Here is a 27,315-nt window from a genome sequence, read left to right as displayed (position 1 = left end):
AACAGAGTGACGGGGATTAACGGAGTGATGAGGATTAACAGTGTGATGGAGTTTAACAGAGTGACGGGGATTAACAGTGTGATGGGGATTAACAGTCTGATGGGGATTAACAGTGTGATGGGGACAACAGTGTGATGGAATTGGGGACTGGCTCTGTCTTCACTCTCTGGGTGTTTGTTGTAAGTCGGTAATCCTGTTAGTCGGTTCCTGGTGTGTGTGAGAGTGGGATAACTCTCTCACTTACCCCTCACTCGGATTTCCACCGATTTCTTGGCCTCGTTGCCGACACCGTTTCGAGCAGAGCAGTTGTAATATCCAGCCTGTGGGGTGCCGATCTCTCGGATCCACAGTTTGCCTCCTTCAGTCCTGGCATTGGTTGGCATCGGCCCTGGAGAGTGTGTCCACCAGACAATGGGAACAGGGTCCCCCACATCAACACGACACTCAATCTCTACATCAGCTCCTGGGTCCACCACCAATACGTCAGCGACAGACAGAGAGAGCACGGGGGGAGCTGGGGGACAGACACAGACCCACTGTCAGTGTAGGCACCCAGCTCACACACCCACACACTCATACACACCACACACACTCACCCACACACTCATACACACACCCACACACTCACCCACACACACACACACTCATACACACCACACCACACCACACACCACACACACTCATACACACACACACCACACACCACACACACTCACACACCACACACCACACACACACACCACACACACTCACACACCACACACACTCACACACCCACACACTCATACACACCACACACACTCACCCACACACTCATACACACACCCACACACTCACCCACACACACACACTCATACACACCACACCACACCACACACCACACACCCTCACACACCACATACCACACACACACCACACACCACACACACTCATACACACCACACACACTCACCCACACACTCATACACACACCCACACACTCACCCACACACACACACACTCATACACACCACACCACACCACACACCACACACACTCACACACACACACACCACACACCACACACACTCACACACCACACACCACACACATACCACACACACACCACACACACTCACACACCACACACACTCACACACCACACACATACCACACACACACCACACACACTCACACACCACACACACTCACACACCACACACACACCACACACCACACACATACCACACACACACCACACACCACACACACACCACACACCACACACACCACACACACTCACACACTCACACACCACACACACCACACATACCACACACCACACACACACCACACACCACACACACCACACACACACTCACTACACCACTCACACACCACACACACTCACACACCACACACATACCACACACACACCACACACACTCACACACCACACATACCACACACACACCACACACACACCACACACCACACACACTCACACACCACACACCACACACTCACACACACCACACACACACCACACACCACACACACTCACACACCACACACACCACACACCACACACACACCACACACACACACACACCACACACACACCACACACACACCACACACACACCACACCACACACACACCACACACCACACACCACACACACTCACACACCACACACCACACACACTCACACACCACACACACCACACACACACCACACACCACACACACACCACACACACACCACACACCACACACACACCACACACACACCACACAACACACACACTCACACACCACACACACCACACACCACACACACACCACACACCACACACTCACACACCACACACACCACACACTCACACACCACACACACTCACACACCACACACCACACACACTCCACACACTCACACACCACACACACTCACACACCACACACACACCACACACCACACACACACCACACATACCACACACACACACCACACACACTCACACACCACACACCACACACACACCACACATACCACACACTCACACCACACACACTCACACACCACACACATACCACACACCACACACATACCACACACACACCACACACATACCACACACACACCACACACCACACACACCACACACACACCACACACCACACACACTCACACACTCACACACCACACACCACACACACCACACACACACCACACACTCACTCACCACACACACACCACACACCACACACACTCACACACCACACACACCACACACTCATTCACCACACACCACACACACCACACACACACCACACACCACACACACTCACACACCACACATACCACACACACACCACACATACTCACACACCACACACTCACACACCACACACCACACACACCACACACCACACACACTCACACACCACACACCACACACACCACACACACCACATACACACCACACACCACACAACACACCACACACACCACACACCACACACACCACACACCACACACACCACACACACTCACACCACACACCACACACACCACACACTCACACACCACACACACACTCACACCACATACACACCACACACCACACAACACACCACACACCACACACTCACACACCACACACACACTCACACATCACACCCACACACACACCACACACACTCACACACCACACACACTCACACACCACACACCACACACATACCACACACACACCACACACACTCACACACCACACACACTCACACACCACACACCACACACATACCACACACACACCACACACACACACACACCACACACCACACACACACCACACACACACCACACACACCACACACACTCACACACCACACGCCACACACATACCACACACCACACACACTCACACACCACACACCACACACACCACACACCACACACACACCACACATACCACACACACACACACCACACACACTCACACACCACACACCACACCACACACCACACACACACCACACATACCACACACTCACACACCACACACACTCACACACCACACACATACCACACACACACCACACACACTCACACACCACACATACCACACACACCACACACATACCACACACCACACACACACCACACATTCACACACCACACACCACACACACCACACACACACCACACACACACACACCACACACCACACACACTCATACACCACACACACTCACACACCACACACACCACACACCACACACACACCACACACACACACACCACACACACACCACACACCACACACACACCACACACCACACACACACCACACACCACACACACTCACACACCACACACACTCACACACCACACACACCACACACACACTCACACACCACACACACCACACACACACCACACACCACACACACCACACACACACACCACACAACACACACACTCACACACCATACACCACACATACCACACATACCACACACACCACACACACCACACACCACACACACACCACACACCACACACTCACACACCACACACACTCACACACCACACACCACACACACTCCACACACTCACACACCACACACACTCACACACCACACACCACACACATACCACACACACACCACACACACTCACACACCACACACACACCACACACCACACACACACCACACATACCACACATACCACACCACACACCACACATACCACACACTCACACACCACACACACTCACACACCACACACATACCACACACACACCACACACGCTCACACACCACACATACCACACACACACCACACACATACCACACACACCACACACACACCACACATACCACACACTCACACACACTCACACACCACACACCACACACACTCCACACACTCACACACCACACACACTCACACACCACACACCACACACATACCACACACACACCACACACACTCACACACCACACATACCACACATACCACACACACACCACACACTCACACACCACACACACACCACACACCACACACACTCACACACTCACACACCACACACACCACACACACTCACTCACCACACACCACACACACTCACACACCACACACACCACACACACACCACACACTCATTCACCACACACCACACACACCACACACACACCACACACACTCACACACCACACATACCACACACACACCACACACACTCACACACCACACACTCACACACCACACACCACACACACTCACACACCACACACCACACACACACCACACACCACACACACCACACACACCACATACACACCACACACCACACAACACACCACACACACCACACACCACACACACCACACACACTCACACCACAAACCACACACACCACACACTCACACACCACACACACACTCACACCACATACACACCACACACCACACAACACACCACACACCACACACTCACACACCACACACACACTCACACATCACACACACCATACACCACACAGTCACACACCACACACCCACACACCACACACACACACACGCCAAACACTCACACACCCACACACCACACACCACACCACACACACCACACACCACCCACACACCACACACTCACACACCACACACCCACACTCACACACACACTCATACACACACCACACACTCACACCCAACACACACCCTCACACACACCCTCAAACACACACCATACACACACACCACACACACCCTCGCACACACACCCTCACACCCACAGCCTCACACACACCCTCACACACTCACACACCCACATACACTCACTCACACTCACACACACAGCCTCACACACTCACACTCACACCCTCACACACACACACCCCACACACTCACACCCTCACCCTCACACCCCACACACACTCACACCCTCACACATTGACACCCTCACCCTCACACCCCACACACACTCACACCCACACACTCTCACTCACCCCCCACATTCACACCCTCACACACACCCTCACACACACACCCTCACACACTCACACCCTCACGCACTCACACCCTCACACCCCACACACACTCACACCCACCACACACTCACCCCCACTCACACACACACACTCACACACACTCACACCACACACACTCACACACACACTCACGCACACCACACACACTCACGTACCCCGCACACACGCTCACACACCCCCCCACACACACTCACACACACACTCATACACACACCACACACTCACACTCACACCCCACACACATCCTCACACACACCCACACCCTCACACCCACAGCCTCACATACACCCTCACACACTCACACACCCTCATACACTCACTCACACCCTCACACTCCCACCGTCACACCCCACACACACTCACACCCTCACGTACTCACACTCACACCCTCACACCCTCACACCCACACCCTCACACATTGACACCCTCACCCTCACACCCCACACACTCTCACTCACACCCTCACACACACAAACACACCGGCACACCCTCACACTCACATACGCTCACACCCCACACACACTCACCTTCACACCTCACACACACTCACACCCTCACGCAATCACACAGACACTCACACACACACACACACTCACACACCCTCACAAACACACACACCACACACACACACACTCATGCACGCATGACACGGCCAATCCCACCCTAACCTACACACCCCTGAACACTAGGGACACGGCCAATCCCACCCTAACCTACACACCCCTGAACCCTAGGGACACGGCCAATCCCACCCTAACCTACACACCCCTGAACACTAGGGACACGGCCAATCCACCCTAACCTACACACCCCTGAACCTTAGGGACACGGCCAATCCCACCCTAACCGACACACCCCTGAACACTAGGGGCACGGCCAATCCCACCCTAACCTACACACCCCTGAACCCTAGGGACACGGCCAATCCCACCCTAACCGACACACCCCTGAACACTAGGGACACGGACAATCCACCCGAACCGACACACCCCTGAACACTAGGGACACGGCCAATCCCACCCTAACCTACACACCCCTGAACACTAGGGACATGGCCAATCCCACCCTAACCTACATACCCCTGAACACTAGGGACACGGCCAATCCACCCTAACCTACACACCCCTGAACACTAGGGGCACGGCCAATCCACCCGAACCTACACACCCCTGAACACTAGGGACACGGCCAATCCACCCTAACCTACACACCCCTGAACACTAGGGACACGGCCAATCCCACCCTAACCTACACACCCCTGAACACTAGGGACACGGCCAATCCCACCCTAACCTACACACTCCTGAACCCTAGGGACATGGCCAATCCACCCTAACCTACACACCCCTGAACACTAGGGGCACGGCCAATCCCACCCTAACCTACACACCCCTGAACACTAGGGACACGGCCAATCCACCCTAACCTACACACCCCTGAACACTAGGGACACGGCCAATCCACCCTAACCAACACACCCCTGAACACTAGGGGCACGGCCAATCCCACCCTAACCTACACACCCCTGAACACGAGGGATACGACCAATCCCACCCTAACCTACACACCCCTGAACACGAGGGACACGGCCAATCCCACCCTAACCTACACACCCCTGAACACTAGGGGCACGGCCAATCCCACCCTAACCTACACACCCCTGAACACGAGGGATACGACCAATCCCACCCTAACCTACACACCCCTGAACACGAGGGACACGGCCAATCCCACCCTAACCTACACACCCCTGAACACTAGGGACACGGCCAATCCCATCCTGACCTACACACCCCTGAACACTAGGGACACGGCCAATCCCACCCTAACCTACACACCCCTGAACACTAGGGACACGGCCAATCCCACCCTAACCTACACACCCCTGAACACTAGGGACACGGCCAATCCCACCCTAACCTACACACCCCTGAACACTAGGGGCACGGCTAATCCTACCCTAACCTACACACCCCTGAACACTAGGGGCACGTCCAATCCCACCCTATCCTACACACCCCTGAACACTAGGGACACGGCCAATCCCACCCGAACCTACACACCCCTGAACACTAGGGACACGGCCAATCCCACCCAACCTACACACCCCTGAACACTACGGGCACGGCCAATCCCACCCTAACCGACACATCCCTGAACACTAGGGGCACGGCCAATCCCACCCTAACCGACACATCCCTGAACACTAGGGGCACGGCCAATCCCACCCTAACCTACACACCCCAGAACACTAGGGACACGGCCAATCCCACCCTAACCTACACACCCCTGAACACTAGGGACACGGCCAATCCACCCTAAACTACACACCCCTGAACACTCGGGACACGGCCAATCCCACCCTAACCTACACACCCCTGAACACTAGGGACACGGCCAATCCCACACTAAACTACACACCCCTGAACACTAGGGACACGGCCAATCCCACCCTAACCTACACACCCCTGAACACTAGGGACACGGCCAATCCCACCCTAACCTACACACCCCTGAACACTAGGGACACGGCCAATCCCACCCTAACCTACACACCCCTGAACACTTGGGACACGGCCAATCCCACCCTAACCTACACACCCCTGAACACTAGGGACACGGCCAATCCCACCGTAACCTACACACCCCAGAACACTAGGGGCACGGCCAATCCCACCCTAACCTACACACCCCTGAACACTAGGGACACGGCCAATCCCACCCTAACCTACACACCCCTGAACACTAGGGACACGGCCAATCCCACCCTAACCTACACACCCCTGAACACTCGGGACACGGCCAATCCCATCCTGACCTACACACCCCTGAACACTAGGGACACGGCCAATCCCAACCTAACCGACACACCCCTGAACACTAGGGACACGGCCAATCCCACCCTAACCTACACACCCCTGAACATTAGGGACACGGCCAATCCCACCCTAACCTACACACCCCTGAACACTAGGGACACGGCCAATCCACCCTAACCTACACACCCCCGAACACTAGGGACACGGCCAATCCCACCCTAACCTACACACCCCTGAACACGAGGGACACGGCCAATCCCACCCTAACCTACACACCCCTGAACACGAGGGGCACGGCCAATCCCACCCTAACCTACACACCCCTGAACACTAGGGATACGACCAAACCCACCCTAACCTACACACCCCTGAACACGAGGGACACGGCCAATCCCACCCTAACCTACACACCCCTGAACACTAGGGGCACGGCTAATCCCACCCGAACCTACACACCCCTGAACACTAGGGGCACGTCCAATCCCACCCTATCCTACACACCCCTGAACGCTAGGGACACGGCCAATCCCACCCTATCCTACACACCCCTGAACACTAGGGACACGCCCAATCCCACCCTGACCTACACACCCCTGAACACTAGAGACACGGCCAATCCCACCCTAACCTACACACCCCTGAACACTAGGGACACGGCCAATCCCACCCTAACCTACACACCCCTGAACACTAGGGACACGGCCAATCCCACCCTGACCTGCACACCCCTGAACACTGGAGACACGGCCAATCCCACCCTAACCTACACACCCCTGAACACTAGAGACACGGCCAATCCCACCCTAACCTACACACCCCTGAACACTAGGGGCACGGCCAATCCCACCCTAACCTACACACCCCTGAACACTAGAGACACGGCCAATCCACCCTAACCTACACACCCATGAACACTAGGGGCACGGCCAATCCCACCCTAACCTACACACCCCTGAACACTAGGGACATGGCCAATCCCACCCTAACCTACACACCCCAGAACACTAGGGGCACGGCCAATCCCACCCTGACCTACACACCCCTGAACTAGGGGCACGGCCAATCCCACCCTAACCTACACACCCCTGAACACTAGGGACATGGCCCATCCCACCCTAACCTACACACCCCAGAACACTAGGGGCACGGCCAATCCCACCCTGACCTACACACCCCTGAACACTAGGGACACGGCCAATCCCACCCTAACCTACACACCCCTGAACACTAGGGACACGGCCAATCCCACCCTAACCTACACACCCCTGAACACTAGGGACACGGCCAATCCCACCCTAACCTACACACCCCTGAACACTAGGGACACGGCCAATCCCACCCTAACCTACACACCCCTGAACACTAGGGACACGGCCAATCCCACCCTAACCTACACACCCCTGAACACTAGGGACACGGCCAATCCACCCTAACCTACACACCCCTGAACACTAGGGGCACGGCCAATCCCACCCTAACCTACACACCCCTGAACACTAGGGACATGGCCAATCCCACCCTAACCTAAACACCCCAGAACACTAGGGACACGGCCAATCCCACCCTAACCTACACACCCCTGAACACTAGGGACACGGCCAATCCTACCCTAACCTACACACCCCAGAACACTAGGGACACGGCCAATCCCACCCTAACCTACACACCCGAGAACACTAGGGACACGGCCAATCCCACCCTAACCTACACACCCCTGAACACTAGGGACACGGCCAATCCCACCCTAACCTACACACCCCTGAACACTAGGGACACGGCCAATCCCACCCTAACCTACACACCCCTGAACACTAGGGACACGGCCAATCCCACCCTAACCTACACACCCCTGAACACTAGGGACACGGCCAATCCCACCCTAACCTACACACCCCTGAACACTAGGGACACGGCCAATCCCACCCTAACCTACACACCCCTGAACACTAGGGACACGGCCAATCCCACCCTAACCTACACAGCCCTGAACACTAGGGACACGGCCAATCCCACCCTAACCTACACACCCCTGAACACTAGGGACACGGCCAATCCACCCTAACCTACACACCCCTGAACACTAGGGGCACGGCCAATCCCACCCTAACCTACACACCCCTGAACACTAGGGACATGGCCAATCCCACCCTAACCTAAACACCCCAGAACACTAGGGACACGGCCAATCCCACCCTAACCTACACACCCCTGAACACTAGGGACACGGCCAATCCTACCCTAACCTACACACCCCAGAACACTAGGGACACGGCCAATCCCACCCTAACCTACACACCCGAGAACACTAGGGACACGGCCAATCCCACCCTAACCTACACACCCCTGAACACTAGGGACACGGCCAATCCCACCCTAACCTACACACCCCTGAACACTAGGGACACGGCCAATCCCACCCTAACCTACACACCCCTGAACACTAGGGACACGGCCAATCCCACCCTAACCTACACACCCCTGAACACTAGGGACACGGCCAATCCCACCCTAACCTACACACCCCTGAACACTAGGGACACGGCCAATCCCACCCTAACCTACACACCCCTGAACACTAGGGACACGGCCAATCCCACCCTAACCTACACAGCCCTGAACACTAGGGACACGGCCAATCCCACCCTAACCTACACACCCCTGAACACTAGGGACACGGCCAATCCCACCCTAACCTACACACCCCTGAACACTAGGGACACGGCCAATCCCACCCTAACCTACACACCCCTGAACAATAGGGGCACGGCCAATCCCACGCTAACCTACACACCCCTGAACACTAGGGACATGGCCAATCCCACCCTAACCTACACACCCCAGAACACTAGGGGCACGGCCAATCCCACCCTGACCTACACACCCCTGAACTAGGGGCACGGCCAATCCCACCCTAACCTACACACCCCTGAACACTAGGGACATGGCCCATCCCACCCTAACCTACACACCCCTGAACACTAGAGACACGGCCAATCCCACCCTGACCTACACACCCCTGAACACTAGGGACAGGGCCAATCCCACCCTAACCTACACACCCCTGAACACTAGGGACACGGCCAATCCCACCCTGACCTACACACCCCTGAACACTAGGGCACGGCCAATCCCACCCTAACCTACACACCCCTGAACACTAGGGACACGGCCAATCCCACCCTAACCTACACACCCCTGAACACTAGGGACACGGCCAATCCCACCCTAACCTACACAGCCCTGAACACTAGAGACACGGCCAATCCCACCCTAACCTACACACCCCTGAACACTAGGGACACGGCCAATCCCACCCTAACGTACACACCCGAGAACACTAGGGACACGGCCAATCCCACCCTAACCTACACACCCCTGAACACTAGGGACACGGCCAATCCCACCCTAACCTACACACCCCTGAACACTAGGGACACGGCCAATCCCACCCTTACCTACACACCCCTGAACACTAGGGACACGGCCAATCCCACCCTAACCTACACACCCCTGAACACTAGGGACACGGCCAATCCCACCCTAACCTACACACCCCTGAACACTAGGGACACGGCCAATCCCACCCTAACCTACACACCCCTGAACACTAGGGACACGGCCAATCCCACCCTAACCTACACACCCCTGAACACTAGGGACACGGCCAATCCCACCCTAACCTACACACCCCTGAACACTAGGGACACGGCCAATCCCACCCTAACCTACACACCCCTGAACACTAGGGACACGGCCAATCCCACCCTAACCTACACACCCCTGAACACTAGGGACACGGCCAATCCCACCCTAACCTACACACCCCTGAACACTAGGAACACGGCCAATCCCACCCTAACCTACACACCCCTGAACACTAGGGACACGGCCAATCCCACCCTAACCTACACACCCCTGAACACTAGGGACACGGCCAATCCCACCCTAACCTACACAGCCCTGAACACTAGGAACACGGCCAATCCCACCCTAACCTACACACCCCTGAACACTAGGGGCACGGCCAATCCCACCCTAACCTACACACCCCTGAACAATAGGGGCACGGCCAATCCCACCCTATCCTACACACCCCTGAACACTAGGAACACGGCCAATCCCACCCTAACCTACACACCCCTGAACACTAGGGACACGGCCAATCCCACCCTAACCTACACACCCCTGAACACTAGGGACACGGCCAATCCCACCCTAACCTGCACACCCCTGAACACTAGAGACACGGCCAATCCCACCCTAACCTACACATCCCTGAACACTAGGGACACAGCCAATCCCACCCTAACCTACACACCCCTGAACACTAGGGACACGGCCAATCCCACCCTGACCTGCACACCCCTGAACACTAGAGACACGGCCAATCCCACCCTAACCTACACACCCCTGAACACCAGGGGCACGGCCAATCCCACCCTAACCTACACACCCCTGAACACTAGAGACACGGCCAATCCCACCCTAACCTACACACCCCTGAACACTAGAGACACGGCCAATCCCACCCTAACCTACACACCCCTGAACACTAGAGACACGGCCAATCCCACCCTAACCTACACACCCCTGAACACTAGAGACACGGCCAATCCCACCCTAACCTACACACCCCTGAACACTAGGGACACGGCCAATCCCACCCTAACCTACACACCCCTGAACACTAGGGACACGGCCAATCCCACCCTGACCTGCACACCCCTGAACACTAGAGACACGGCCAATCCCACCCTAACCTACACATCCCTTAACACTAGGGACACGGCCAATCCCACCCTAACCTACACACCCCTGAACACTAGGGACACGGCCAATCCCACCCTGACCTGCACACCCCTGAACACTAGAGACACGGCCAATCCCACCCTAACCTACACACCCCTGAACACTAGGGACACGGCCAATCCCACCCTAACCTACACACCCCTGAACACTAGGGGCACGGCCAATCCCACCCTAACCTACACACCCCTGAACCTTAGGGACACGGCCAATCCCACCCTAACCTACACACCCCTGAACACTAGGGACACGGCCAATCCCACCCTAACCTACACACCCCTGAACACTAGGGACACGGCCAATCCCACCCTAACCTACACACCCCTGAACACTAGGGACACGGCCAATCCCACCCTAACCTACACAGCCCTGAACACTAGGGACACGGCCAATCCCACCCTGAACTGCACACCCCTGAACACTAGAGACACGGCCAATCCCACCCTAACCTACACACCCCTGAACACTAGAGACACGGCCAATCCCACCCTGACCTGCACATCTTTGGACTGTGGGTGGAAACCGGAGCACCCGGAGGAAACCCACGCAGACACGCGGAGAACGTGCAAACTCCACACAGACAGTCACAGAGTCATAGAGATGTACAGCATGGAAACAGACCCTTCAGTCTAACCTGTCCATGCCGACCAGCTATCCCAACCCAATCTAGTCCCACCTGCCAGCACCCGGCCCATATCCCTCCAAATCCTTCCTATTCATATACCCATCCAGATGCCTCTTAAATGCTGTAATTGTACCAGCCTCCACCACATCCTCTGGCAGCTCACTCCATACACGTGCCACCCTCTGGGTGAAAAAGTTGCCCCTGAGGTCTCTTTTATATCTTTCCCCTCTCACCCTAAACCTATGCCCTCTAGTTCTGGACTCCCCGACCCCAGGGAAAAGACTTTGTCTATTTACCCTATCCATGCCCCTCATAATTTTGTAAACCTCTATAAGGTCACCCCTCAGCCTCCGACGCTCCAGGGAAAACAGCCCCAGCCTGTTCAACCTCTCCCTGCAGCTCAAATCCTCCAACCCTGGCAACATCCTTGTAAATCTTTTCTGAACACTCTCAAGTTTGGCAACATCTTTCCGATAGGAAGGAGACCGGAACTGCATGCAATATTCCAACAGTGGCCTAACCAATGTCCTGTACAGCCGCAACATGACCTCCCAACTCCTGTACTCAGTACGCTGACCAATAAAGGAAAGCATACCAAACGCCTTCTTCACTATCCTATCTACCTGTGACTCCACTTTCAAGGAGCTATGAACCTGCACTCCAAGGTCTCTTTGTTCAGCAACACTCCCTAGGACCTTACCATTAAGTGTATAAGTCCTGCTAAGATTTGCTTTCCCAAAATGCAGCACCTCACATTTATCTGAATTAAACTCCATCTGCCACTTCTCAGCCCATTGGCCCATCTGGTCCAGATCCTGTTGTAATCTGAGGTAACCCTCTTCACTGTCCACTACACCTCCAATTTTGGTGTCATCTGCAAACTCACTAACTGTACCTCTTATGCTCGCATCCAAATCATTTATGTAAATGACAAAAAGTAGAGGGCCCAGCACCGATCCTTGTGGCAATCCACTGGTCACAGGTCTCCAGTCTGAAAAACAACCCTCCACCACCACCCTCTGTCTTCTACCTTTGAGCCAGTTCTGTATCCAAATGGCTAGTTCTCCCTGTATTCCGTGAGATCTAACCTTGCTAATCAGTCTCCCATGGGGAACCTTGTCGAACGCCTTACTGAAGTCCATATAGATCACATCTACCGCTCTGCCCTCATCAATCACCTTTGTTACTTCTTCAAAATACTCAATCAAGTTTGTGAGACATGATTTCCCACTCACAAAGCCATGTTGACTATCCCTAATCAGTCCTTGCCTTTCCAAATACATGTACATCCTGTCCCTCAGGATTCCCTCCAACAACTTGCCCACCACCGAGGTCAGGCTCACTGGTCTGTAGTTCCCTGGCTTGTCTTTACCGCCCTTCTTAAACAGTGGCACCACGTTAGCCAACCTCCAGTCTTCCGGTACCTCACCTGTCACTATCAATGATACAAATACCTCAGCAAGACGCCCAGCAATCACTTCTCTAGCTTCCCACAGAGTTCTCGCGTACACCTGATCAGTTCCTGGGGATTTATCCACCTTTAACCGTTTCAAGACACCCAGCACTTCCTCCTCTAGACACTGAATCGGGAATCGAACGGGGGTCCCTGGTGCTGTGAGGCAGCCGTGCTAACCACTGAGCCACTCGGCCAGCCTCCCTTCCTTGGTTTTCTGTGACTGACCTTCCTTCCTTCCTTACCATGTCTACATTGTTTGTTTGATTCTCAAAGATCGACATCAAATCCACTGGCCTGCAGCAGTTCCACTTCTCCGAGTCTCTCTCTGTCTCTCTCTCTCTGTCCTGCCCCTCTCTCCCTCTCTCCTGTCAATCATTCTCTCTCTCTCTTTCTCTCTCTTTCTCTCTCCTGTCTCTCTGTCTTTCTGTCCTGTTCCTCTCTCCCACTCTCTCTCTCCTGTCTCTCTCTCTCTCCTCTCTCTCCTTTTTCTGTCCTGTCCCTCTCTCTCTCTCTCTCTCTCTCTCTCTCTCGGTACCTTCCTCGATCTCTTCCAAGTCACCTGTCTATTCCACTCTCTCTCTATCGTCACAGTATCCCACTCTCACATTCTCTCTCTCTCTCGGATTAGAAGGTGATGTGAGCCTGGTGCTGGGGATGACAGGGACCTGGGGGTTGGGGAGGGTTGGGTGGGGGGTTGGGGGAGGTGTGTGAATATAGCACTGACCTGTGGTGTTCTTCAACATGAAGGAAGTGGCTTTATCGGGGATCCCACAGACATTTCTCACTGACACCAAGCAGCTGAAGTTGGCATAATCCTGGGGCCTCAGATCCTTCAGCTTGAGGATTTTGGTCTCCCCCTGGGAAGGAAATAAACCCTTCAAATTGGAGTTGTGACCTCATTTCAGTTTCAGTTTTCACAATCACAGTTCCCGGGACAAACATGGCCTGAGAAGGTTCAGAGGGAGATACTGAGAGACGGGTTTGATATGGGCTCCAACAGAAGGAGGGCAGTGGGCACACGCCAAAGGGGAATGGGATCAAGGGGAGGGTTTCTGTGGATGGGGGGGGCGGGGGTGGGAACAGCAGTGAGGGAAAACACTCTGCTTCACAGGTCAACAAGATCTGACCCAGGGATCGGACAGGGACGGGGGCCTTCCCGACTCACACAGGGAGAATGGGGAGTGCCCAGGTGAACACACGATCCACACACTCACACACATGGAGAACAAGGGGGGGGCCCGGAGGCCATTCGGCCCTTCCACCTTGGCCCGCTTTTCAATACTGACCATCCAACTCAGCCCCCTGTTCCATCCAGTCAAGTCCTTCCAGACGGGAGGGCAGCGATCTCCCAGGGTCAGTGTTGAGGGAGTGTGCTCTGTCGGAGGGTCAGTGCTGAGGGAGTGTGCTCTGTCGGAGGGTCAGTGCTGAGGGAGTGGGCACTGTCGGTACGGAGGGGGTGCTGCACCGTCGGAGGGTCAGTGTTGAGGGAGTGGGCACTGTCGGAGGGTCAGTGTTGAGGAAGTGGGCACTGTCGGAGGGTCAGTGTTGAGGGAGTGGGCACTGTAGGAGGGTCAGTGCTGAGGGAGTGTCACACTGTCGGAGGGTCAGTGCTGAGGGAGTGGGCACTGTCAGAGGATCAGTGCTGAGGGAGTGGGCACTGTCGGAGGGTCAGTGCTGAGGGAGTGGGCACTGTCGGAGGGTCAGTGCTGAGGGAGTGGGCACTGTCAGAGGGTCAGTGCTGAGGGAGTGGGCACTGTCCCAGGGTCAGTGTTGGGGGGGGTGGGCACTGTCCCAGGGTCAGTGTTGGGGGGGTGGGGCACTGTCCCAGGATCAGTGTTGGGGGAGTGGGCACTGTCCCAGGATCAGTGTTGGGGGGGTGAGCACTGTCCCAGGGTCAGTGTTGGGGGAGTGGGCACTGTCGGAGGGTCAGTGCTGAGGGAGCGCCGCACTGTCGGAGGGTCAGTGTTGGGGGCGTGGGCACTGTCCCAGGGTCAGTGTTGAGGGAGTGGGCACTGTCCCAGGGTCAGTGTTGAGGGAGTGCTGCCCTGTCGGAGGGTCAGTACTGAGGGGGTGGGCACTGTCGGAGGGTCAGTGCTGAGGGAGTGCTGCCCTGTCGGAGGGTCAGTGCTGAGGGAGTGGGCACTGTCGGAGGGTCAGTGTTGAGGGAGTGGGCACTGTCCCAGGGTCAGTGTTAGGGGAGTGGGCACTGTCGGAGGGTCAGTGCTGAGGGAGTGCTGCCCTGTCGGAGGGTCAGTGTTGGGGGGGTGGGCACCGTTCCCACTGACCTGTGTGTAAAGGGGTTCATATATATCGACTCCCTGGTCCTGTTTCTGGGTGATGGTCTCCTGTCCTCGTTTCCAGGTGAAGTGTGCCGGAGGGTTGGAGTTGACGGTACAGCGGAGATGGACAGTCCGTTCCCGGTAGTAATTCTCCCCTCGGACATCACTCACACTTCGGTGAACTGTGACCAGGGGAGTGTCCAGATCTGAAAGACACACAGAGTTACAGCAATCAACACGGACTTCACTAAACAACCGGGGGGGTCACTGTCCCAGAGAGAGGGGGGGGTCACTGTCCCAGAGAGGAGGGGGGGGGTCACTGTCCCAGAGAGGAGGGGGGGGGTCACTGTCCCAGAGAGGGGGGGGTCACTGTCCCAGAGAGGGGGGGGTCACTGTCCCAGAGAGGGGGGGGTCACTGTCCCAGAGAGGAGGGGGGGGGTCACTGTCCCAGAGAGAGGGGGGGGTCACTGTCCCAGAGAGGGGGGGGTCACTGTCCCAGAGAGGGGGGGGGGGTCACTGACCCAGAGAGGAGGGGGGGGGTCACTGTCCCAGAGAGGAGGGGGGGGGTCACTGTCCCAGAGAGAGGGGGGGGTCACTGTCCCAGAGAGGGGGGGGTCACTGTCCCAGAGAGAGAGGGGGGGGTCACTGTCCCAGAGAGAGGGGGGGGTCACTGTCCCAGAGAGAGGGGGGGTCACTGTCCCAGAGAGGGGGGGGTCACTGTCCCAGAGAGAGGGGGGGGGTCACTGTCCCAGAGAGGAGGGGGGGGGTCACTGTCCCAGAGAGGAGGGGGGGGGTCACTGTCCCAGAGAGGGGGGGGTCACTGTCCCAGAGAGGGGGGGGGGTCACTGACCCAGAGAGAGGGGGGTCACTGTCCCAGAGAGGGGGGTCACTGTCCCAGAGAGGGGGGGGGTCACTGTCCCAGAGAGAAGGGGGGGGTCACTGTCCCAGAGAGAGGGTGGGGGGGTCATTGTCCCAGAGGGGGGGGGTCACTGTCCCAGAGAGAGAGGGGGGGTCACTGTCCCAGAGAGAGGGGGGTCACTGTCCCAGAGAGAGGAGGGGTCACTGTCCCAGAGAGAAGGGGGGGTCACTGTCCCAGAGAGAAGGGGGGGGTCACTGTCCCAGAGAGGGGGGGGGGGGTCACTGTCCCAGAGAGGGGGGGGTCACTGTCCCAGAGAGGGGGGGGTCACTGTCCCAGAGAGAAGGGGGGGTCACTGTCCCAGAGAGAAGGGGGGGGTCACTGTCCCAGAGAGGGGGGTCACTGTCCCAGAGAGGGGGGGGGGTCACTGTCCCAGAGAGGGGGGGGGTCACTGTCCCAGAGAGAGAGGGGGGTCACTGTCCCAGAGAGGAGGGGGGGTCACTGTCCCAGAGAGGGGGGGGGTCACTGTCCCAGAGAGAAGGGGGGGTCACTGTCCCAGAGAGGGGGGGGGGGTCACTGTCCCAGAGAGAGAGGGGGGGTCACTGTCCCAGAGAGGGGGGGTCACTGTCCCAGAGAGGGGGGGGTCACTGTCCCAGAGAGAAGGGGGGGTCACTGTCCCAGAGAGAGAGGGGGGTCACTGTCCCAGAGAGGAGGGGGGGGTCACTGTCCCAGAGAGAAGGGGGGGGTCACTGTCCCAGAGAGAGGGGGGGTCACTGTCCCAGAGAGAAGGGGGGGGGTCACTGTCCCAGAGAGAGGGGGGGTCACTGTCCCAGAGAGAAGGGGGGGGTCACTGTCCCAGAGAGAGGGTGGGGGGGTCATTGTCCCAGAGGGGGGGGGTCACTGTCCCAGAGAGAGAGGGGTCACTGTCCCAGAGAGAGGGGGGTCACTGTCCCAGAGAGAGAGGGGTCACTGTCCCAGAGAGGGGGGGTCACTGTCCCAGAGAGCGGGGGGGTCACTGTCCCAGAGAGGGGGGGGTCACTGTCCCAGAGAGAGGGGGGGTCACTGTCCCAGGGAGGGGGGGGTCACTCTCCCAGAGAGAGGGGGGGTCACTGTCCCAGAGAGAAGGGGGGGTCACTGTCCCAGAGAGAGGGTGGGGGGGTCATTGTCCCGGGGGGGGGGGTCACTGTCCCAGAGAGAGAGGGGTCACTGTCCCAGAGAGAGAGGGGTCACTGTCCCAGAGAGGGGGGGTCACTGTCCCAGAGAGCGGGGGGGGGGGGGGTCACTGTCCCAGAGAGGGGGCGTCACTGTCCCAGAGAGCGGGGGAGTCACTGTCCCAGAGAGGGGGGGGGTCACTGTCCCAGAGAGGGGGGGGGTCACTGTCCCAGAGAGGGGGGGGGTCACTGTCCCAGAGAGAGGGGGGGTCACTGTCCCAGAGAGCAGGGGAGTCACTGTCCCAGAGAGAGGGGGTCACTGTCCCAGAGAGGGGGGGTCACTGTCCCAGTGAGGTGGGGGGGTCACTGTCCCAGAGAGGGGGGGGGGTCACTGTCTCAGAGAGAGGGGGGGCCTCAATGTCCCAGAGAGGGGAGGGTCAACGTCCCAGAGAGGGGGGGTGGTCACTGTCCCAGAGAGAAGGGGGGGGTCACTGTCCCAGAGAGAAGGGGGGGGGTCACTGTCCCAGAGAGAGGGGGGTCACTGTCCCAGAGAGAATGGGGGGGGTCACTGTCCCAGAGAGTGTGGGGGGGTGGGTCACTGTCCCAGAGAGGGGGGGGTCACTATCCCAGAGAGAGTGGGGGGGGGTCACTGTCCCAGAGAGTGGGGGGGTCACTGTCCTAGAGAATGGGGGGGGGGTCACTGTCCCAGAGAGGGGGGGTCACTGTCCCAGAGAGAGGGTCACTGTCCCAGAGGGGGGGGGAGGCCACTGTCCCAGAGGGAGGGTCACTGTCCCAGAGAGAGGGAGGGGGTCACTGTCCCAGAGAGGGGGGGGTCACTGTCCCAGAGAGGGGGGGGTCACTGTCCCAGAGAGAGGGGGTCACTGTCCCAGAGAGGGGGGTCACTGTCCCAGAGAGGGGGGTCACTGTCCCAGAGAGAGGGTCACTGTCCCAGAGATGGGGGGGGGGTCACTGTCCCAGAGAGGGGGGGTCACTGTCCCAGAGAGAGTGGGGTGGGTCAATGTCCCAGAGAGGGGGTGGGACACTGTCCCAGAGAGGGGGGAGGGGGTCACTGTCCCAGAGAGGGGGGGTCACTGTCCCAGAGTGGGGGGGGTCACTGTCCCAGAGAGGGGGAGGCACTGTCCCAGAGAGAGGGGGGGTCACTGTCCCAGAGAGAGGGTCACTGTCCCAGAGAGAGGGGGGTCACTGTCCCAGAGAGAGGGTCACTGTCCCAGAGAGGGGGGGGGGGGGTACTGTCCGAGAGAGAGGGGGGGAGTCACTGTCCCAGAGAGGGGGGGTTCACTGTCACAGAGAGGTGGGGTCACTGTCCCGGAGAGAGGGGGGGTCACTGTCCCGGGGGGGGGGTCATTGTCCCAGAGAGGGGGGTGGGGTCACTGTCCCAGAGAGGGGGGTGTCACTGTCCCAGAGAGGGGGGGTCACTGTCCCAGAGAGAGGGTCGCTGTCCCAGAGAGGGGGGGTCACTGTCCCAGAGAGAGGTGGGGGTGACTATCCCAGAGAGAGGGGGGGTCACTGTCCCAGAGAGAGGGGGGGTCACTGTCCCAGAGTGGGGGTGGTCACTGTCCCAGAGAGGGGGGTCACTGTCCCAGAGAGGGTGGGGGGGTCACTGTCCCAGAGAGAGGGGGGGGTCACTGTCCCAGAGAGAGGGGGGTCACTGTCCCAGAGAGAGGGGGGGGTCACTGTCCCAGAGAGAGGGGGGGTCACTGTCCCAGAGTGGGGGTGGTCACTGTCCCTGAGAGGGGGGTCACTGTCCCAGAGAGGGTGGGGGGTCACTGTCCCAGAGAGAAGGGGGTCACTCTCCCAGCGAGGGGGGGTCACTGTCCCAGAGGGGGGGTCACTGTCCCAGAGAGAAGGGGGTCACTGTCCCAGAGAGAGGGGGGGTCACTCTCCCAGAGAGGGGGGGTCACTGTCCCAGAGAGGGTGGGTCACTGTCCCAGAGGGGGTGGGGGTCCCTGTCCCTGAGAGAGAGGGGGTCACTGTCCCAGAGAAGGGGGGGGGGTCACTGTCCCAGAGAGAGGGGGGTCACTGTCCCAGAGAGAGGGGGGGTCACTGTCCCAGAGAGAGGGGGGTCACTGTCCCAGAGAGAGGGGGGGGTCACTGTTCCAGAGGGGGGCGGGGGGTCACTGTCCCGGAGAGAGAGTGTCACTGTCCCAGAGAGGGGGGGGGGTCACTGTCCCAGAGATGGGGGGGGTCACTGTCCGAGAGAGAAGGGGGGCGTCACTGTCCCAGAGAGGGGGGGGGTCACTGTCACAGAGGGGGAGGGGGGTTACTGTCCCAGAGAGAGGGGGGGGTCACTGTCCCAGAGAGAGGGGGGTCACTGTCCCAGAGAGAGGGGGGTCACTGTCCCAGAGAGGGGGGGTCACTGTCCCAGAGAGGGGGGGGTTCACTGTCCCAGAGAGGGGGGTCACTGTCCCAGAGAGAGAGGGGGGGTCACTGTCCCAGAGAGGGGGGGGTCACTGTCCCAGAGAGGGGGGGTCACTGTCCCAGAGAGGGGGGGGGGGGTCACTGTCCTAGAGAGAGGGTCACTGTCCCAGAGAGGGGGGGTTCACTGTCCCAGAGATGGGGGGGGTCACTGTCCGAGAGAGAAGGGGGGCGTCACTGTCCCAGAGAGGGGGATTCACTGTCCCAAAGAGGGGGGGGGTCACTGTCACAGAGGGGGAGGGGGGTTACTGTCCCAGAGAGAGGGGGGGGTCACTGTCCCAGAGAGGGGGGGTTCACTGTCCCAGAGAGGGGGGGTTCACTGTCCCAGAGAGGGGGGGTCACTGTCCCAGAGAGGGGGGGGTCACTGTCCCAGAGAGGGGGGGTCACTGTCCCAGAGAGGGGGGGGTCACTGTCCCAGAGAGGGGGGGAGTCACTGTCCCAGAGAGGGGGGGTTCACTGTCCCAGAGAGGGGGGGTCACTGTCCCAGAGAGGGGGGGGGGGTCACTGTCCTAGAGAGAGGGTCACTGTCCCAGAGAGGGGGGGTTCACTGTCCCAGAGATGGGGGGGGGTCACTGTCCGAGAGAGAAGGGGGGGGGGTCACTCTCCCAGAGAGGGGGGGCTCACTGTCACAGAGAGGGGGGGTTACTGTCCCAGAGAGGGGGGGTCACTGTCCCAGAGAGGGGGGGTCACTGTCCCGGGGAGGGGGACACTGTCCCCGAGAGATGGGGGGTCACTGTCCTAGAGAGAGGGGGGTCACTGTCCCAGAGAGAGTGGGGGTCACTGTCCCGGGGGGTCACTGTCCCAGTGGGGGGGGGGGGGGTCACTGTCCCAGAGAGAGGGGGGTCACTGTCCCAGAGAGAGGGGGGGTCACTGTCCCGGGGGGTCACTGTCCCAGTGGGGGGGGGGGGGGGGGGTCACTGTCCCAGAGAGAGGGGGGTCACTGTCCCAGAGAGAGTGGGGGTCACTGTCCCGGGGGGGGGGGGGGGTCACTGTCCCAGAGAGAGGGGGGTCACTGTCCCAGAGAGAGGGGGGTCACTGTCCCAGAGAGAGTGGGGGTCACTGTCCCGGGGGGGGGGGGTCACTGTCCCAGAGAGAGAGGGGGTCACTGTCCCAGAGAGAGGGGGGGTCACTGTCCCGGGGGGGGGGGGGGGGTCACTGTCCCAGAGAGAGGGGGGGGGGGGGTCACTGTCCCAGAGAGAAGGGGGGGGGTCACTGTCCCAGAGAGAAGGGGGAGGTCACTGTCCCGGGGGGGCGGGGTCACTGTCCCAGAGAGAGGGGGGGGGTCACTGTCCCAGAGAGAAGGGGGAGGTCACTGTCCCGGGGGGGCGGGGTCACTGTCCCGGGGGGGGGGTCATTGTCTCAGAGAGGGGGGTCACTGTCCCAGAGAGAACGGGGGGTCACTGTCCTGGAGAAGGGGGGGTCACTGTCTCAGACAGAGGGGGGTCACTGTCCCAGAGAGAGAGGGGGGGGTCACTGTCCCGGGGGGGTCACTGTCCCAGAGAGAGGGGGGGGGGTCACTGTCCCGGGGGGGTCCCTGTCCCAGAGAGAGGGGGGTCACTGTCCCAGAGAGAGGGGGGTCCCCTGTCCCAGAGAGGGGGGGGTCCCCTGTCCCAGAGAGGGGGGGGTCTCCTGTCCCAGAGGGGGGGGGGAGTCACTCGGGTCAGACAGACTGGCCGGTAGTTTCCTGGTTTTCCCGTCCCTGGCTGGACGGGATGTTCCCCAGGCTGTTGTGTGAGAATCGGAATCACTCTCAATTCCTCTCTAGTCCCAGGAGAGGTGCCCGAGGGCTGGAGGACAGCTAGTGTGGGACTGTTAGACAAGAATAAACAAAGGATAAACCAGGAAACTAAAGGCTAATCTATCTAACCTGAGCAGTGGGATACAAGAGCAAGCAATTCTGAGGGACAGAATGAATCTGCATTTGGAGAGGCAGGGATTACTCAAGAACAGTCAATATAGATTTATTAAGGGGAGGTCACATCTGACCAACCTGGTGACATGTGGCTGAAGGGAGTGGTTTTGATGTAGACTTAGACTTCAGCAAGGCATTTGATAAACATGGGAAATTGATAGTAAAGGTTCGAGCCCATAGGATAGAAGGAAATGTGACTAATTGGATCCAGACTTGGCTGGATTGTGGGAAGCAGAGGGCTATGGTGAAGGGCTGTTTTTGTGGCTGGAAACCTGTATCCAGAGGGTCCCACAGGGTTCAGTATTGGGACCCTCACGATGTGTGGTTTATATAGAGTTGGGAGGTCATGTTGCGGCTGTACAGGATATTGGTTAGGCCACTGTTGGAATATTGCGTGCAATCCTGGTCTCCTTCCTATCGGAAAGATGTTGTGAAACTTGAAAGGGTTCAGAAAAGATTTACAAGGATGTTGCCAGGGTTGGAGGATCTGAGCTACAGGGAGAGGCTGAACAGGCTGGGGCTGTTTTCCCTGGAGCGTCGGAGGCTGAGGGGTGACCTTATAGAGGTTTATAAAATCACGCAGGGCATGGATAGGGTAAATAGGCAAAGTTCTTTCCCTGGGTTGGGGGAGTCCAGAACTAGAGGGCATAGGATTAGGGTGAGAGGGGAAAGATAGAAAAGAGACCTAAGGGGCAACGTTTTCACACAGAGGGTGGTACGTGTATGGAATGAGCTGCCAGAGGATGTGGTGGAGGCTGGTACAATTACAACATTTAAGAGGCATTTGGATGGGTATATGAATAGGAAGGGTTTGGAGGGATATGGGCCGAGTGCTGGGAGGTGGGACTAGATTGGGTTGGGATATCTGGTCAGCATGGAGGGGTTGGGTCGAAGGGTCTGTTTCCATGCTGTACATCTCGATGACTGTATAGAGATGACTTAAATGCAGGAGGATTGACCAGTAAATTCACAAATGATATATAAATTGGCACGGTGGTGAGTAATGAATTCTTAGGAATAAGCAAGAAATCATGAGAGGTTTAGGAATGTGTGGGTTATATCGGATATTTGTGTGTGTACTTTTAACAAAAATGTTAAAGAAACAAGGATTTGGACAGCAGATTTCCCAGCAGCCTTTGGGAAGCGGATGCCAATCTGAATAACTGAGCCAGTGTCGGTCACCCCTGACCTTCCCAAACAGTGACCAACGCTGGTGTCATGGGGCTGGGCGCTGTCTTGTTCCAGGATGGGGAATTGGGAATAGAGAATCCCGTGGGGAATTTCCCTAAGGAACTAAACCAGGATCCGGAGTAGGTGTGTACGGCGGGAAAAGGGGCGTTGGGATTGTCGTTGGCTTTTCAAGACTTTGAAGTCTCTGTCAGACACAATAACAAGGAAAGACAAACTTACAGTGATCTGAATCCACTGGCCTTCATTAAACAGACTCAGGATGAGAGACAATTCCGATGGGGTCTCTTGGTTCAATCATTGAATGAGAGGAGGAAGATTTAAAAAGGACGAGGGCCATTTATTTTGACACACAGAGAGTGGTTTGTGTGGATAATGAACTTTCAGAGGAAGCAGTGGGGGCGAGCACAGTTACAATATTTAAAAGACATTTGGATAAATACATGAATAGGAAAGGTTTGGACTGGGGTACACAAAGTTAAAAATCACACACAACACCAGGTTAGAGTCCCATGAAACCTGTTGGACTTGAACCTGGTGTCGTGTGATTTTTAACGATGTATAGGAAAGGTTTGGAGGGAGAAGGGGCAGGAGCAGATGAGGTGGGACCACTTTGCCAAGGTGGTTGGCACGGACTGGTTGCACTTAAGGGTCTATTTCTAAGCTGCGTGACTCTATCACTCTAAATAAATATTTTAGAGAAATAGAAACGAATGCGGAAATATCTCACTGTTCCTTCAGTGTCACTGGGTCCGAATCCTGGGATTCCCTCCCTCAGGGACACTGTGGGTCTACCCACAGCACAGGGACTGCAGCGGGTCAGGAAGGTAGCTCACCCCCACATTCTCAAGGGGGGGGGCAACTAGGGACGGGTGATAAATACTGGGCCCATAAATGATTTTTAAAAAGCTGAAGTATTGGATAGGGTTGGACAGGGTGGAGCAAGAGGAGATGGATACAATCCATATGTTGTATTATTTGTACATCTCGTATTTCGGAACAGGATGCATTTTTGAAGTGGCATTTTCTCAAGTATCTTTACATATCTTTTATTGTTGGGATATTTAAAATTGTGGACTGAAATGAGAACAAACGAAGTGTTGGAAAGCGATTCTTTGAAGGATTTTGAACAAGAAAGTGAACCCACGTGGGTAGGATTTGTTGATATGGCTGTTTGATCAGGCAGGAACTGAAGACTGGATTTAGAACATAGACCATAGAACAATCCAGCTCAGAACAGGCCCTTCGGCCCTCGATGTTGCGCTGACCTGTGAACTATTCTCAGCTCATCCCCCTACCCTATCCCAAAATCATCCACGTGCTTACCTAAGGATTGTTTAAATCTCCCTAATGTGGCTGAGTTGTCTACATTAGCAGGTAGGGCATTCCACACCCTCACCACTCTCTGAGTAAAGAACCTGCCTCTGACATCTGTCTTAAATCTATCACCCCTCGATTTGTAATTATGCCCCCCTCGTACAAGTTGACATCATCATCCGAGGAAAAAGTCTACCCTATCTAATCCTCTGATCATCTTGTATGTCTCTATCAAATCCCCCCTTAGCCTTCTTCTCTCCAATGAGAACAGACCCAAGTCTCTCAGCCTTTCCTCACAAGACCTTCCCTCCAGACCAGGCAACATCCTGGTAAATCTCCTCTACACCTTTTCCAATGCTTCCACATCCTTCCCGAAATATGGGGACCAGAACTGTACACAATATTCCAAGTGTGGCCGCACCAGCGTTTTGTATAGTTGTAGCATGATATTGCGGTTCTGGAACACAATCCCTCTCCCAATGAAACCTAACACACCGTATCCCGCCTTAACATCACTATCCACCTGGGGGGCAACTTTCAGGGATCTGTGTACATGGACTCCAAGATCCCTCTGCACATCCACACTACCAAGAATCTTTCCATTGACCCAGTACTCTGCCTTCCTGTTATTCCTCCCAAGGTGCATCACCTCACATTTAGCTGCATTGAACTCCATTTGCCACCTCTCAGCCCAATTCTGCAGTTTATCCAAGTCCCCCGTAACCTGTAACATTCTTCCACACTGTCCACTACTCCACGGACTTTAGTGTCATCTGCAAATTTACTAATCTATCCACCTATGTTACCCTTAACAATTTCTCCTTTGAATCCTCCCACTTCCTCCAGACCAAAGGGGTAGCCATGGGCACACGTATGGGCCCCAGCTATGCCTGTCTCTTTGTTGGCTACGTAGAACAGTTGATCTTCCGTAATTACACCGGCACCACTCCCCACCTCTTCCTCCGCGACATTCATGACTGCATCGGCGCCACCTCGTGCTCCCGCGAGGAGGTTGAGCAATTCATCAACTTCACCAACACATTCCACCCTGACCTTAAATTTACCTGGACCATCTCTGACACCTCCCTCCCCTTCCTGGATCTCTCCATCTCCATTAATGACGACCAACTTGACACTGACAGTTTTTACAAACCCACCGACTCCCACAGCTACCTGGATTACACCTCTTCCCACCCTGCCTCCTGCAAAAATGCCATCCCGTATTCCCAATTCCTCCGCCTCCGCCGTATCTGCTCCCAGGAGGACCAGTTCCACCACAGAACACACCAGATGGCCTCCTTCTTTAGAGACCGCAATTTCCCTTCCCACGTGGTTAAAGATGCCCTCCAACGCCTCCTTCACCGCCGCTCCCTCACCACCAGACGCCAGGAGGAAGAACGCCTGATCTTCCGCCTCGGAACACTT

The 27,315-nt window shown here is 56.9% G+C and overlaps 1 pseudogene; it reads right to left on the bottom strand.

Annotated features, from left to right (window-relative positions):
• Nucleotides 1–236: 236 nt before the first annotated feature.
• The window catches only part of LOC140453862 (MAM domain-containing glycosylphosphatidylinositol anchor protein 1-like), a 90,741-nt pseudogene continuing 63,662 nt past the window's right edge, over nt 237–27,315 (bottom strand).

Source organism: Chiloscyllium punctatum, chromosome 3 (assembly GCF_047496795.1).
Source record: "Chiloscyllium punctatum isolate Juve2018m chromosome 3, sChiPun1.3, whole genome shotgun sequence".
Classification (NCBI taxonomy): Eukaryota; Metazoa; Chordata; class Chondrichthyes; order Orectolobiformes; family Hemiscylliidae; genus Chiloscyllium; species Chiloscyllium punctatum.
This window is presented reverse-complemented; position numbering and strand designations above follow the sequence as displayed.